Here is a 17,328-nt window from a genome sequence, read left to right on the forward strand (position 1 = left end):
ACATTGAGATGTTGAGAATGTTCTGTGAACAAGATTTAACTGTAGATGCTAAGAGCAATGCACATTTGAACATCATTATAAAGTTATACTTTTTAAATTTTTACAGCACCAGTCATTAAACTAGCTGTATGAATATACCTAAATCGTGTTCTAACTCCAGGCCTAATTGTTTTCTACTGTGAAACAAAAGTAAAAATTTCTGAAAAGAAAATTCCTACATGAAAATTAAAAAGAATTTATTATGATAATAGAATGAAATAATACTTTAAAAACATTCTTAGCAAAAACTAAAAAATTAATTGCCATTTTGTCTTCCTTGCTTAACTCTTTCTTCTTTTATTCTAAATCAGTTTTTAAATTCATGAGGTACATTTTGATGTAATTCTTATTATATGTACATTTTTAAAAATACAATTCTAAGTAGAACTTTTCTTTCTCTGAAGATATTATAATCAAAAAGGAGAGGCCAAGTACAGTGGCTCACGCCTGTAATCCCAGCACTTTAGGAGGCTGAGGCGGGTGGATCACCTGCGGTCAGGAGTTTGAGATCAGCCTGGCCAACATGGTGAAACCCCGTTTCTACCAAAAACACAAACATTATCCAGGTGTGGTGGCAAGTGCCTGTAATCCTAGCTACTCGGGAGGCTAAGGCAGGAGAATTGCTTGAACCCAAGAGACAGACGTTGCAGTGAGACGAGATCTTGTCATTGTACTCCAGCCTGGGTGACAGAGTGAGACTTCATCTCAAAAAAAAAAAAAAAAAAAAAAGGAAAAAAAAAAAAGAGAGAAAAGAAAGAAAGCAGAAAAATGAAAAAAAATGGTATCTCATTGAGACCTGAAAAGTATTATGTGCTACTTGAATTCAGTATTTTATTTTTCTGATAAGGAGATAAGAATGTAATTTAAAACACTTTCATTAATTTTATTAGGTAAGAACTTATTTTTTATCTAGAGTAAATGAATAAGTTCCTGGAAACACATAACCTCCCAAGATAAAGTTTTATATCTAGAGTCAATGAATAAATCCCTGCAAACACATAACCTCCCAAGATAGAATTAGTGAGAAACTGAAACCCTGAATAGACCACTGAGGTCTAAAATAAAATCAGTAAGAACAAAACCTACCAAAAATAAAAACAAAGCCCCAGACCAGATGGATTTATGGCTGAATTCTACAAAACATACAAACAAAGCTGATACCAATTTACCAAAACTTACAAAAAATTAAGAAGAAGGGACTTTTCTAACTCATTCTACAAAGGCCATCACCATCCTAATACCAAAACACAGCAAAGACACAACAAGAAAAGAAAAATACAGGACAATATTCCTGATGAACATAGTTCCTAAAATCCTCAGCAAAATACTATCAAACCAACTCCAGTAGCATATCAAAAAGTTAATTCACCACGATCTAACAGGATTCTTCCTGGGATGCAAGGTTGTTTCAACATATGCAAATCAATACATGCGATTCACCATGTAAATAGAATTAAAAATAAAAATCATATGATCATTTCAAGAGATGCAGGAAAAGCTTTCAATAAAATCCAACATCCCTTAATGATAAAAACCCTAAAGAAACTATGGATCAAAGGAACACATTTTAAAATAATAAGAGCCATATATGACAAACCCAGAGCCAATATAATACTGATTGGACAAAAGCTGGGATAATTCACTTTGAGAAGAGGAACAAGAAAACGATGTTCACTCTCACCACTTGTACTCAACATACTTCTGGAAGTCCTAGCTAGAGCAATCAGGTCAGAGAAATAAATAAAAGGTATCCAAAAAGGAAAACAATAAGTCAAATTATCTCTCTTCACTGACAACATGATTTTATACTTGGAAGACCATAAAGAATCTGCCAAAAGACTCATAGAACTGATAAACAACTTCAGTAAAGTGTCAGGATATTTAATCAATGTACAAAAATCAGTAGCATTTATATAGACCAACAGCATCCAGGCTGACAGTCAAATTAAGAACGCAATCCCATTTACAATAGCTGCAAAACAAATAAAATACGTGGCAATACATCTTATTAAGGAGGTAAAAGATCTTTACATGGAGAACTACAAAACACTTCTGAAAGAAATCACAGATGACAAAAAACAATGGGAAAAAATTCCATGCTCATGAATTGGAACAATCAATATTGTTAAAATGGACATACTTCCTAAACCAATGTACAGATTCAATGCTATTTCTATCAAACCAGCAACATCATTTTTCACAGAACTAGGAAAAAAATTATGCTAAAATTCATATGGAACTGAAACAAAGCCCAAATAGCCAAAGTAATCTTAAACCAAAAAAAGAACAAAGCTAGAGTCATCACACAGCCTACTTCAAACTATACTACAAGGCTACAGTAACCAAAACAGCATGGTACTGGTACAGAAACAGACAACAATGATGGATGGAGTGGAATACAGAACTAAGAAATAAAGCCACAGATCTACATCTATTTGATTTTCATCAAAGTTGACAGAAAAAAAGCCATGGGGAGAGTACTCTATTTAATAAATGATGCTAGTATAACTGGCTGGCCATATGCAGAAGAATGAAAATAGACACCTATCTCTCACCATATACAAAAACTAACTCATGATGGATTAGATATTTAAACGTAAGATATCAAACTTCAGGAATCCTAGAAGAAAATCTAGGAAATACCACTCTGGACAATGGCCTTGGCAATGAATTTATGACTACATCCTCAAAAGTAATTGCAACAAAAATTAAAATTGACAAGTAAGACCTATTATGCACAGCAAAATAAACTGTTAGAGGAGTAACAACCAACCTACAGAATGGGAGAAAATGAGAGAAAATGTTCATAAGCTATGCATCTGACAAAGCTCTAATATCCAGAATGTATAAGGAACTTAAACAAGTCAACAAGCAAAACACAAATTCCCCATTAAAAAGTGGGCAAAAGTCATGAATAGACACTTCTCAGAAGACATATGAATGACCAACAAACATGAACAAATGCTCAACATCAGTAATCACCAGAGAAAAGCAAATCAAAACCACAATAAGATACCATCACACACTAGTCACAATGGCTATGATGTAAAAGTCAGAAAAAAACAGATGGTGGCAAGGCTGCAGAGAAAAAGGAATGCTTTTACACTGTTGGTGGAAATGTAAATTAGTTCAGCCACTACGGAAAACAGTTTGGAGATTTCTCAAAGAACTTAGAATTACCATTTAATCCAGCAATCTCATTACTGGATATAGAACCAAAGGAAAAACAAACAAAAAACAAAATCAAACAAAAAAAAATTGTACCAAAAGACACATGCACTTGTATGTTTATCATAGCACTGTTCACAGTAGCAAAGACATGAAATCAATCCAGGTGCCCATCATTGACGGACTGGATAAAGAAAATGTGGTATATATATACACCATTAAATAATATGCAGCCATAAAAAACAGTGAAATCAAGTCCTTTGCAGTAATGTGGCTGCAGCTGGAGGCCATTAACCGAGGAGAATTAATGCAGGCATATAAAACCAAACATCACATGTTGTCACGTATAAGTGGGAGCTAAACACAGGGTAGACATGGGGATAAAGATGGAAACAATAGACACTGGGGGTTACGGGGTGGGGGAAAGAAAGAGGATGACAAGGGTTGAAAATCTATGAGTAATGATATGGTTTGGCTGTGTCCCCTCCATATTCCAATTCCCATGTTGTCTCCTCCCACAACACCTGGAATTATCATCTTGAATTCCCACGTGTTGTGGGAGGGACCTGGTGGGAGGTAATTGAATCATGGGGGAAAGTCTCTCCCATGCTGTTCTCATGACAATGAGTAAGTTTCAGGAGTACCGATTTTTTTTTTTTTTTTTTTTTTTTTTTTTTTTGAGATGCAGTCTCTGTCACCCAGACTGGAGTGCAGTGGCACGATCTGGGCTCACTGCAAGCTCCGCCTCCTGGGTTCACACCATTCTCCTGCCTCAACCTCCCGAGTTGCTGGGACTACAGGTAACCGCCACCATGCCCAGCTAATTTTTCTGTATTTTTAGTAGAGACAGGGTTTCACCGTGTTAGCCAAGATAGTCTCGATCTCCTGACCTCGTGATCCACCTACTTCGGCCTCCCAAAGTGCTGGGATTACAGGCGTGAGCCACCACGCCCGGCCAATGCTTGCTTGTTTACCAAAACATTTTTCAAATATGCAACTATTATTATTAAAAACTTTTCCTCTTCATTAAAAGCCATTGTTTATTATTGTAATTTACATTTTCAAGGTAATCTAATGTCTATTTAAATGGGTTAAAAAAAGAAGTCACCATTCCAGCAGCATTATACTGTATACATGCAACTTCATTTTTAAAAAGCATTGAAAACTAAACCCTAAAGAATGATAATACTTTATATATATTCCTTCATTCCTCTGCCAGATTATTTCTTTCTGATAGATATTCTTGTAGCACCACTCTGTACTACTTTTTGGACACTTAACGCAAACTGACAATAAATAAATAATTGTGCAATTAATTGTTCAATATTTATCTCCCATCTGAGAATGAAAGCTCCAGAAAGGCCATTAGAGCACAGCGTCTTGAGGAGGCACTCAATAAACATTACTTATATGAATGAATGAATAATACAAGAAAGAGAGTGTATCCCTATATCTAGATTATTTCTTAGTAAATATTAATGCCTAATTATGCAAATGAAAGCTATCTAATAACACAATGGTTACAGTAGCTTAAATCATGCCAAACTGGATGACATTTAACAATAGAAAATGCCATAAAAGCAGTGACTTGATAGAGTTTTGATTAGATTAGAAAGTCAGGCAGTAAAGAGCAGGAATAAAGTGGTCATTTGGGAATACATTTGAGGCAGTCTGGAATTAGATAAGGAGAGTCTGTACATTGCAATCCCAATGCCCAGTGCCTTAAGTAGTTAGGTCTCCAAGCATGCATCATGTTCCATTCCTTTTTGTAGTATTGAATTTACGGACCTAGGAAAACTTGGTTACCATTAAATCGTGACCTAATTTTAAATGTTTAAGGGTTTACATCCTTCTTCTCCAACCAGATTTTGGAATCTAAGAAGAGATAGAAATTGCCTTCCGTGTGTATTAATCTTATTTAATACTCGTTGATGAGCCTCACACATCAAATTCATCTGATTTCGTAGAGCCTTTATCAGCAACTACTGAATACAAAAACAGTGAACTATGATATAAACCTGTATGTCTTGTCTATACAATTTCACCTTCCTTTGGTACAATTTTAGTTTCTTGGGAGTCTTGAACAGTAAATTTATTACTCTTCACCAGTAAGGTCATTCTTGCAGTCATTCTCACTGAGAAGGCCAAATTTTGTACACATTCATTTCTCTTCCTTTCTAATCAAATACTCTATTCAGGGTCATATATATATAAAACTATCAAAATCCAGTAGTAGTAGTTTCCTTCTCCAAGAGGAGAATAAATAAAACTATGTTAGTGAGGTAGCTGAATATAGCTCATTTTTAAACAAGATGTTACATAATATACATGAACAAAATAAAATGTTTGTGAAGGTGTTTTAACTTTTTAAAAAAATGACACAAAACTCTATAAACTAGGTAAAAGCAATTTTGCAAGTTAAAACAAATTCTTACATGTATATAATCATAGAGATAAATAATAAAATGTAATTATGCCAAATAGTAGTGGTTGTAATTCTCGATTATAAGATTACTGGTGATTTGTATGTCGCTCCTTGTATTTTCCTGCATCTCCAAATTTTCTAAAATAACAAATTATTTTTGTATATAATAAAATAACTTAAAACCTAGATGAATTAGTACTAGCAGAAAATTTAGAAGTACAAGAACATATTCCCTTCTATTTTTTTAGGTGATATTGAATTGGGCTAGCTAAGTTCAGTTGAGGAGATCAATTAGCAACTGATTTGTGTCCGGGAAGAAAATAATGATATAATCAGATAAGTCATATGTTGCTGGCTTCATTCATTTTTTTTTTTTTTTGGAGTCGATTTTTTTCATGTGCAATAAAGAAAATAAGAAAGTGAAACAAAAATATATGAAAGTCCTACAGTTTGAATTTTGAAGCCATTTTTAAAATTTACACAAATAAATCTCTGAGTGGTTAAATATTAACTCTGAAATATCTTTGGGAATTATTTTTCACTTCTTTACAAGTGACAAAACCTATCAGTTAATTTTAAGAATCGATAAGAAAATTTTTTTGTAGAAATGTTGAAAAGGCATCTTTTCTGCTTAACCAAGGCTAGTCTCCTGCTTAACAAAAGATATGAAAACGTTTAGTCATTTTAAAGTTCATGAGTATAAATTTTGTAAAATTATGCAATCAAAGCTGCTCTCTGATTAAATATTTTTTAATGGGATTGGATCAATTAATCTGCTGTTGTAGCCCCCCAAAAAAAAGAAACATCAGAAATGAATCCAGGGACAAATCCATTAAAAAAAATTGCATACATTCATGTCTGTCTGCTGTCAAGTTATTGTAGGCAGTTACCCTGGCCGAAAATATTAAATCCTTACTGCTTCATATTACTAATATTTATTTATAACCAAAACTTATTCTTTCCAATTCTGTTCACAAAGCAATCAATCTGTACCAGAAATGTTGTTAATCATATCATTTATAGATGGTAGTTCTGAATGTGTGTGTGTGTGTAAATAAATGTGTGCGTATATATGTATATTAATATACATATATATGTCCTAGTATTGTAATTGATTTCATATGAGTGATTAATGCATTGAGATAAGGAGACATGGAGGGGAAAATGTTTAATTACTGCTAAGAAACCCAGTAACATTGTTTTGTTAAAGGAAAAACTAATTCATAAATTTGACATGACAACCTATGTATCAATGTATTGAAAATGCAGACCAAAAATACTGGTTTTGCGTCCGTATGAGAAAGAAACAAATGTTAAATCAGGTGTCTTTGCACTAGAGGTGGTATTTAGTGATAGTAAAAATCTTTTTATTCTAAATATGTTGCACGTCTTTGATTTTAAACTTTTCTGTAAATCGTGGACACAAAACAACTATCATGTCTATGTTGATACTACCTTTAAGAGTTTTAAAAAGATATACCAAAATTATCATTTGACATTCCACATCTATCATTACAAAGATAAGAGCTCAGTAATAGTGTAGACATTTGTGGTAATCAAAGGGTGACTCCAATATGAGTTGGTGTACTGTTAATACTTTGAAGACTTGTAGAAAACTGCTTTGGTAAACATGCAGACATTTTTCTGGCATAATGTACCTCAGAATCAATTGATTAACCTACTAAACAAATATTTTGTCAAATACCTAATCATGTAACAAGTAACTTGATGAATATTTGTGGATAAACTTTTTTGGAAGCAATAATTCTGTCTATGATCACTGATGGGCACCAACGGTTTGGGAACATGTAGCACAGTCTACACTAACATTTACCTTGATCCTCAATGCTTTATTTATTTACTTTACCTATGTTTACTGTAACTGATATTTAACTGAGAATTACTCTGTAGAAGTAAATGAATACTCGGTAATACACACTACTTATCAAATTTTAGCCTATAGAATAATACTAAGTTAAATGAACAAAAAGTTAAATGGAATCATGACATGTAGGTATTATTCATTCATTGAATAAGCTGTTGGTGAGTACCTATTGTGTGCTCTGTATCATGTTAAATTCCAGAAATGCATGGATCAATCAGTAACATAAGCAACCATGCTCTAAAGAGACTCTTAATGAAACAGGAGAGGAGGTTGATTTGACAGATGATTAGAGTGTGGTGGAACAGTTGCAATAAATGAATGTCATCCTTTGTTTAATTAGATAAGTGTTCCATAGAAGTAACCCATATGAGTACTGAAATATTATGTATTTTGCCAATTCATTATCCTGAGAAGGTAGTTGTGTGTGATGTTCTGTCACAGAAAGTAACATATTAAACGAATGGAGTTCTTAGAGATTTTTCTTTTTTTTGGGAAAGGAGGGACGTGTTTTACTCAAAAACGCATTGTAGTGTTCTGTGGAAGGCAGCAAGAAATTAAGCTGAAATGGAAGTCAGAATATAGACTATTCATATTCTATGAATATGAATAGAAATCTTAACAAACACAGGTATTTTAACTTTCTGTGTTTAATGCAGGGAGAATTCAGAGTTAAAACCACAACCTTTTGTGTGCATCCTGGCTCCTCTAGTTGCATGTTGGTTGGTTTGTTTTAAAGCCTGAGATGTTTTCTATGCCTCAGTTTCCTCACCTATAAAATGGGATGATTATTTAGTGACTTCATAGTCATATTGTGATACTTAAAGAAACGCATGCATAATACTTAGAGTAGTGCCAGGAATATTGGAAGTGCCTAACAAATGTTAACTATTGTTGAAGGGCTTTAGGCACTGAAGTGAGGATGTCTATTTGTATTTTAGATAAATAACTCTTAAATTTATAATTTTCCTGTTGTCACGAAGGGTATATTTCTGTTTAAGATCAAGAGATTTCACATGTGTGCTGTAGCACTATTAATATAAAAAATATGTAAATATTTATATAAAGCACCACAAATTTAAGCACCCTGAGTCTTTCAACTGACTCAACATGAGAAACTTCTTCTATATGCAGCTAAAAGCTTATTACATTCAGTGTAAGAAAACCCTGGTTACCAGGACCACTGTCCCTAGCTCATGATATAACTAGAAAAATGTATGAAGAAAAAAACACAATGTTTATAAAATTCAGAAACCTAGATTAAGCTAAAACTATCTCTAAATCATCACCACAAAGGGGTGAAAAATCAATGAGATAATCAGAAAATAAAACATGATCAAAATAAAAGGAAACAAACTGTGATCAATCTGTAAGGGCTTTATAGTGTTAAGAAGTGCAATGTGTTTATAAAGATAAATTATACTTATTTGCATGCAATGTATTCTGACTTAATGGCAATTGAAATTAGAAATGACAAATACTAATAATTTAATTTGGGCAGGAGGTGTTTCTACAATTAATATTTATTACATTTAGGAGATGTTGATGTGTATAAACTAGTTAAAACAAGAAAATTAGTGTAAGTAAAAATACAATTAATCTTAAAATCCCTGTTTTCCCCAAATAATCAATTATATAATTAGCTCAAGGGAGAAGACCATTTTTAGTGATTATAAAAGTAAACTCATTAAGACCTAATGCATTATCTCTTAAGCATATTGCTTGAAGATGGGAAGCAGTAAAATATAATAACAGTTGTGCTGAATCAAATCTTTTGCTATTCATTAGATAGAGTCAAGTGGATACATTTCTGGGCATTTATTATTTTGAGACTAATTTTATATTGTTAAAATATTACTGCAAGGGATAGAAAGATGCTTTCAGACTTTCCAAGTTTTCCTAGGATTTTACTGAAAATTATAATCGTGTGCTCTTAGGTATAGAGGAAGAGAAAATCCATTCATTATGGTAACATGTACCTTTGCTTTCCTCAGGGACTACGTCCTAAGATCTTTGAGGACCTCTAAAGATCTTCAAAGGACCTTGAAAACACCAGTACTGCATGCAGTCTTCTCTTATAAAAATATGTATATTTTATAAGTTCAAAATGGAACCCTGCTCATTGATTTATAGATTCTGCGAAGTCCCTCTAGGATTTGCCATTAGTGAGATTTTAATGTGTGTCTCTTCAAATTTAAAGAAAAGAGATGGAAAGGACATATTCATGTTACAATCAGGCAAAGCATCTAATCCAAGACTATAAATGCTGAGGCTTTACTAAAATCCAAGTGGCAGGGCAACTGGAAAGTACATGTTCTCTTAGTAGAAGCCTACCAACAATCAATATATTTAATGACATTCCATGAACTAGGATCATTTTCCCTAACAACAGAAATGATCATGCATGATATAAAATTACAAACAGGAGCAAATATATTTGAGAAAACAAACACACCAGAAAGCAAAAATTGTCAGTTTACCAATTGATTCCCATATTCCAGTGCTAATGTGGATCAGGAAAAAGAAAACTTGAATATTTCATGTGAGAAAAATTGGGGACAAATTCTATGAATTTGGCACACTAAATTTGTTCACATGACTGTGTAATCAACATACATTCCTAGTACAAGTAATGATGTAGCTTTATTTGGACTTACAATAACCTATATCATAAAATACTAAAAATAGTAATCAGTCGCTACTAAATAATGTTTAAACTTCTCACTAGTGAATAGAGAGATATATCTTCACCAATATCTGGTGTATTTGCCTCAATTTTCCTATGTCTCCTAAAATTGCCAAGCAAATACATTTTCTTGAATTCTGCCTGCCTCCTTCCTCTTCAATATTCAATCCCCTTGTTATTAACAGAAATCAAAATTGGCTCTTTTTCTCAACCTTTCCATTAATATTTGAAACTTATTTATATGTTAGGTAATCTTTGTTAGCACAAAATCAGTAGAAGACATCAAAGTTTAAGAAAAACAATTGGGGTGAAGATATAAATTGAGAAATTTATACAAGGAGACTTCAGAAAGTTTGTAAAAATGCATATCATGAAAAAAGTATGCATGGATTTCCTTTTTTTTAAATCAAATGGACTTCTACCATCTTCTTATAACATGTTTAAATAGAATCTACTTTCAGGCACCAAGAAGGATAAGATACTAGTTTGAAAAATTCCCCTATCAGAGCAATATGAATTCTGCAAAAATTATATGAAGAACAAACATCAAATTTATGGTGAAGTTTGGGTGGAAGAATGGTGAAATTCACTGATGCTTTACAAAAAGTGTATGGGAACAGGCCGGGCGCGGTGGCTCAAGCCTGTAATTCCAGCACTTTGGGAGGCAGAGACGGGCGGATCACGAGGTCAGGAGATCGAGACCATCCTGGCGAACATGGTGAAACCCCGTCTCTACTAAAAAATACAAAAAACTAGCCGGGTGAGGTGGCGGGCACCTGTAGTCCCAGCTACTCGGGAGGCTGAGGCAGGAGAATGGTGTGAACCCGGGAGGCGGAGCTTGCAGTGAGCTGAGATCCGGCCACTGCACTCCAGCCCGGGCGACAGAGCGAGACTCCGTCTCAAAAAAAAAAAAAAAAAAAAAAAGTGTATGGGAACAATGCACCCAAACAATCAGTAATTTACAAATGGATAATTCATTTTAAGAAGGAATGAGAGAAGATGAAGCCTGCAAAGCAAACCATTCATATCAATTTGTGAGGAAAAAAATCATCTCATTTGTGCTCTAATTGAAGAGGATCAATGTTTAACAGAAGAAACAATAGGTAATTGCCTAGACATCTCAACTGGTTCAGCTTACACAATTCCACTGAAGGGATGCCAAAACTTTTGTGCCCAGATCAGCTGCAGACAAGAACAGAGCTTTCAATTTCAATGGAAATTTTAAACAAGTAGGATCAAGACCCTGAAGTATTTCTTTGAAGAACTGTAACAGGAGATGAAACATGGCTTTACCAGTACAATCCTGAAGACAAAGCACAACCAAAGCAATGGCTACCAAAAGGTGGAAGTGATTCAGTCAAAGCAAAAACTGACTGGTCAAGAGCAAAGGTGATGGCAACAGTTTCTTGGGAAGTTCAAGGCATTCTGCTGGTTGACTTTCTGGAGAAACCAAGGAAAACACTGCCTTATTATGAGAGGGTTTTGAGACAGTTAACCAAAGCTTTTGCAGAAAAACACCCAGGAAAGTTTCACCAGAGGGTCCTTTCTACCGTAACAATGCTCCTGCTCATTCTCATCAAACAGGGTAATTTTGAAAGTTTCAATGAGAAATAATTAGGCATTCACGTTTTTTGGGTTTTTTTTTTTTCTTTTTTTTTTTTTGAGATGGAGTTTTGCTCTTGTCACCCAGGCTGGAGTGCAATGGCATGATCTCAGCTCATTGCAACCTCCACCTTCCGGGTTCAAGGGATTCTCTTGCCTCAGCCTCCTGAGTAGTTGGGATTACAAGTGTATGCCAGTATGCCTGGCTAATTTTTTTTTTTTAGTAGAGATGGGGTTTCACCATGTTGGCCAGGTTCATCTGGACCTCCTGACCTGAGGTGATTCATCTGCCTTGGCCTCCCAAAGTACTGGGATTACAGGTGTGAGCCACAACACCCAGCCAGGCATTCACCTTATAGTCCTGATTTGGCTCCTTTTGACTTCCTTTTATTTTGTTGTCTTAAAAAACTCTTTACAGGGCACCTATTTTTCTTAATAATGTAAAAAGATGGCATTGACATGGTTAAATTCCCAGGACCCTCCTTAGAGATGGACAAAATGGTTGGTATCATTGCTTACAAAAGTGTCTTGAATTTGAGAGAGCTTTGTTGAGAAATAGAGTTCATATTTTTAAATTTACATTTTAATTCCATTTTAATTCTTTTTTCTATATAAATTCTACTTTTCTATAATTTCATTTTTCTATAAACCTTTTGTAGTCCCTTCATATTTATTACCTTGCTTTGTATGTCTGTAACTTAGAAAAACTCCACCAATTCAATTTATTTGTGGAATATCTATAACCTCCAAAAGAAAATAGTTTGAGCAGCATGACTATAAATATTTAAAATATATGTATACAATAAATGTGCTATCATATTACAATTTTTTTCTTACTTTACAAGTAGCACCATATCCACCTTCCATACAAGTTTCACTCTTTGAAGATCTTTGAAGAATATATTTATATTGTCAGTATCATTATCATTAGAAATATTAGAAAATACTTTTGGTTCCTAGATTCCACTGAAACACATGAGACCCAATTACTACAGTTAAATAAAAGCACTTATGCTGACCTTGATATAATTAAGTCAACACCTAGATGCTGAAAGCAAAAAAGTCTAGGGAGTTGAAAGGTCAGCTCTCCAATTAATTAAAGCAAAACTGTTATCATGTAAGAAGTGATATTATCTAAAGTGAAAAACAAAATAGAAGACCAGAAACCTGAGAATCATCCTCTACTCTTTTTCCCTCTCATCCCCAATATCTAATTGGCCATAAAGCTTTTCAATTATATCTTGTTAATATCTCTTGTATCTGCTACCATTTCCTCTACACAACCACAACTACTGCCTTCAGAGTTTCCCTTGTGAACCAATGCAACAGCCTCCTCTTAAATTTATTTCCTTGGGCTTATTCTCACCATGTAATGCATAATTCACTTTCCAAAATAAAGAGGCCTCTCTAAAATTCAAAACTTACGTTACTCTAAAAATTCGAGTCCTTCAATGAGGCTACTATTTCTCCAAGAAAAAAGCCTATGCCACATTTTAAAACTATACCATTTGACTACTCCAGCTATGTGAGTATATCTCATCAGCTATAAAGGGTAGCATTTATTAAGGGTTTACTATGTACCTGGTATTGCAATAAGCACTTTATTTATTTAATTATAAAGCAATCTTTCAAATTAGAACTATGCATTATAGGTGAGATAACTTGGTTTTTAGGGAATCTCAAAAATTTTCTGAGTGTCACATGGCCATCAAATGGCAGTGCCAAGACAGAAACCTGAGTCTGACTCCAGAGTAAATGCTCTTATATCTATCTGCATTCCAGGAGGTCCCTTCAAATGCCAAGCCATTTTCATATCTATCTTTAAATTCCTATTTGCCAGAATGAATTATTTTGACTTTTGATGAGGTTTTCCCTGACTCTACCACCAGTAACCCCTAATACATATGATCTCCACCTTATTTGTTCATCATCTAAATTATACAAGAACTTTTCATACTTTGGTCATTGTGAGAGTCACCTTGGGACCCTGGTAAAAATGCAAATACTTGAATGAATCTCAGATAAACTGACTTGACATTTTGGGTTGGTAGCCTCGTCATCTGGAGTTTCAAAAGACTTCAAGATGATTGCAATGCACAATTATCTGAGAAGTATTGACTTACATAAACATATTAATAGTGCTTACACCATTTTGCAGCTACTATATTTGTTTGCATGTCCTTACTATTAATTAGTCTAAAAATATTTTAGGGCTGGCTGTAACACAAATTTGCAGCACCTACACCTAGAAAATGTACCTTGCATTTAATGGGTACTCAATAAATACTTGATGAATAAATGAATGGGTTTGTTCTTACATTTGAAAAGCAACATGAAGATGAAAAATAATGGGAGGAGGTTATAAGTAGGGATATAATACAGGGGTTAGGACTGATTGCTTTGGAATAAAATTATCTGAGGTGTACTCTACTACTTACTAACTTAAAAGAACCTAAGCGCTGAGATTATTCTCTATAGTTTTCCATTTGTAAAATAGGGTTAAAAATGTATCTGCCTCATGGTTATTTTAAAAATTAAATAAAAATACAACAATAAAACATTTAGCAATGTGCTTGACATATACTGAGTACTTGAAAATGTTAGATTTTTAAACATATAAGGATAATAACATAATGTTATATAACCTTCATTATTATAATTATAATAATGACAATGGAGGTATTATTAGCTAGTATTGAAGAATCTAAGCAATCATTCAAATGCTTACAGTTCATAATACTCTGGTACGAATGGCTATTTACAATGTGGGTCTACCACACTTTGAAAGTAGTCATAGACAAGCCAATGTGTGCCTCAAATATTGGTACTTATAATATTATTAAATAGTCTTCTTTGCTTTTATTATTTTAAGAGGAAAAACATATTAAAGCATTTAACTCAGCTTTATAGAAAACTTTACTTAAAATTTTAAACTTTTAGATTTGTTTAATGCTTGAAAAGAAGAAAAAATTTACAAAAACAAACAAAAGTAAGATTTTTCTTCCTCTAAAAAGTATAATTTTTGAAATTCAGTTCTCCTTCATTAATAAGCAATTAACAAAAGAACATAATAGAAACTAGCACATTTGGTGCAACTAGCTTGTTAGAGGTCAGGTATTTGGTAACCATCAATAATAGACTGGAAAATGCAGTACATATATACCATGGAATACCATGTAGCCATAAAAAAGAATGAGTTCCTGTCTTTTGCAGGGGCATGGGTTAAGCTGGAAACCATAGTCCTCAGCAAACTAACACAGGTACAGAAAACAAAGCACCACATGTTCTCACTCATGAGTTGGAGCTGAACAATGAGAACACATGGACACAGGGAGGGGAACATCACACACCAGGGCCTGTTGGGAGTCAGGGTGCAAGGGGAGGGAAAGCATTAAGATAAATACCTAATGCATGTGGGACTTAAAACCGAGATTATGGGTTGATAGGTGCAGCAAACCACCATAGCACATGTATACCTGTGTAACAACCCTGTACATGTATCCCAGAACTTAAAGTAAAAGAAAAACAAAAAAATAAATTAAAATCAAATAAATAGATCACAGTTTGCTGTTGGGAAGAAGAAGAGGAAGAGGAAGAGGAAGAGGAAGAGGAAGAAGAAGAAGAAGAAGAAGAAGAAGAAGAAGAAGAAGAAGAAGAAGGAGGAGGAGGAGGAGGAGGAGGAGGAGGAGGAGGAGGAGGAGGAGGAGGAGGAGAAGGAGAAGAAGAAGAAGCAGGAGGAGGAAGAGGAGAGAGGAGGGAAGAGGGAAGAGGGAGGAGAGAGGAGGGGAAGAAGAAGAAGAAGAAAAAGAAGAAGGAGGAGGAGGAGGAGAGAGGAGGGAGGAGGGGAAGAAGAAGAAGAGGGAGAAGAAGAAGAAGAAGAAGAAGAAGAAGAAGAAGAAGAAGAAGAAGAAGAAGAAGAAGAAGAAGAAGAAGAAGAAGAAGAAGAAGCAGCAGCAGCAGCAGCAGCAGCAGAAGTCGTCAGGTATTTGTGTACTGAGTGATAATAGCCAAGGCATAGTCCATAGTCATACAAAGTGATCATCTTGCTCAGAAAAACATAATCATTGTTTTGTTTTGTTTTTCAGTTTTCCAGCAAATATTCATTGAGGACATAAAACCAGCAACACATTATCTTGTGTCTTATTGGAAATAAATAATGCGCAACACACTACCCAAAAGTAGTTTAATATTCATGCAGAGAGATAATTCAAGAATGCTAATTACAATTGTTACTTAAGCATTAGAACTGCAGAACATGGTAATACCTTGTAAATCAGAGCATGTCATTCCTCTGCTCAAATCTCCCTAATGATTTCCATTTCAACTAGAGCAAAAATAAAGTCCTTACAATGGCTTGTAAGTCCCACTTACTTTTCATCTCTCATTTAATTTCCTGCTACCTCACTTTTTCGTTCTTCATACTTCTGTTTTGTGGTATTTGCTCTAGCTGTACCCTAAAACAATATCTTCACTTACCAGCAAGGCTTATTCCTGCACCACCTTCAACTGGTTGCTCAGTTGTCACCTTCTCCATAAGGTCTGCCCTGACCGCCATAGCATCCCTCTTTTTATCCCTAGCACTCCTGATTCCTCAACTCTCCATCTATTTTTTTCAATGACACATCATTTTCTAAAATGCTATATAGATTACTCCTTTATTATATTCTCACTTTTTATCTGTCTTCACCTGATAGACTGTAAACCCCAAGGGGGGAAAAGTATATTGCCTCTTTTGTTCACTAATAGGAACAATGCCTGACACACAGAATTCAGTAAATACTTGTTGAATGAATGAAGATATAGGCACTGAGACAGGTAAAAAGGAAATGATACCAGAATTCAGAGAAGAGACCACTTCTGAGCTGGGTTGATTTGATCAGTGAAGTTAAAATTTAGGGTAGAAAAGGAGCAAGGATGGAGAAGATGCTCAGAAAACATGCAGCTGCCCAGATTTTCCCCGGCCTCCTACTGGGGATCTCACTGCTGTTCTCCAGCCCATGGGAGGAAGTGGGTAGAGGTGAGGGCCTAGCCCACATGGATATGGGGCATACGCTGGTGGGCAGAGAAGTGGCTGCCCATGTACTGCTCCTCTGAAACAAGACTCCTTGCTGGTCTCCTTCTCTTTTTCTCCTTAAAATATTGTTAGAAAGCAGAGGTCATTGATTTCTTTTGAAACAATTCCCATACAGGATACAAAATCTCAAACAGCTCCTCAGCCCTTGGCAATACTTGTATGCAGGTGTTTCATGAGAAGCAGCACATAAGGTGCTGAGATCCAATGAACATGGGGGAGTGGCACAGGGAGCTTGTGGCACCAAGCACTGTGGCATCCCCTACACTCCAGGAATTACACTCCCTCCTAAATGTCTCCCCCAGCCCCTTGCTAACCTGACTTCCAGTCCCCAGTCTTAAGTAAAATAGGAATTATGTTTTCTCTCTTATATCTGTGATGTGTAAGATAAAAACAAATGACAAAGACTGGGCACGGTGGCTCATACCTGTAATCCCAGGACTTTGGGAGGCAGA

At 34.8% G+C, this 17,328-nt stretch overlaps 1 protein-coding gene across 2 annotated transcripts in view; it reads right to left on the reverse strand.

The window, feature by feature from the left end:
- CSMD3 (CUB and Sushi multiple domains 3) overlaps positions 1-17,328 on the reverse strand; it is a 1,272,067-nt gene that overhangs the window by 128,985 nt on the left and 1,125,754 nt on the right. The gene's annotated exons all lie outside the window — the stretch shown is intronic.

This window comes from Chlorocebus sabaeus, chromosome 8 (genome assembly GCF_047675955.1).
Source record: "Chlorocebus sabaeus isolate Y175 chromosome 8, mChlSab1.0.hap1, whole genome shotgun sequence".
In the NCBI taxonomy this organism is placed as follows: Eukaryota; Metazoa; Chordata; class Mammalia; order Primates; family Cercopithecidae; genus Chlorocebus; species Chlorocebus sabaeus.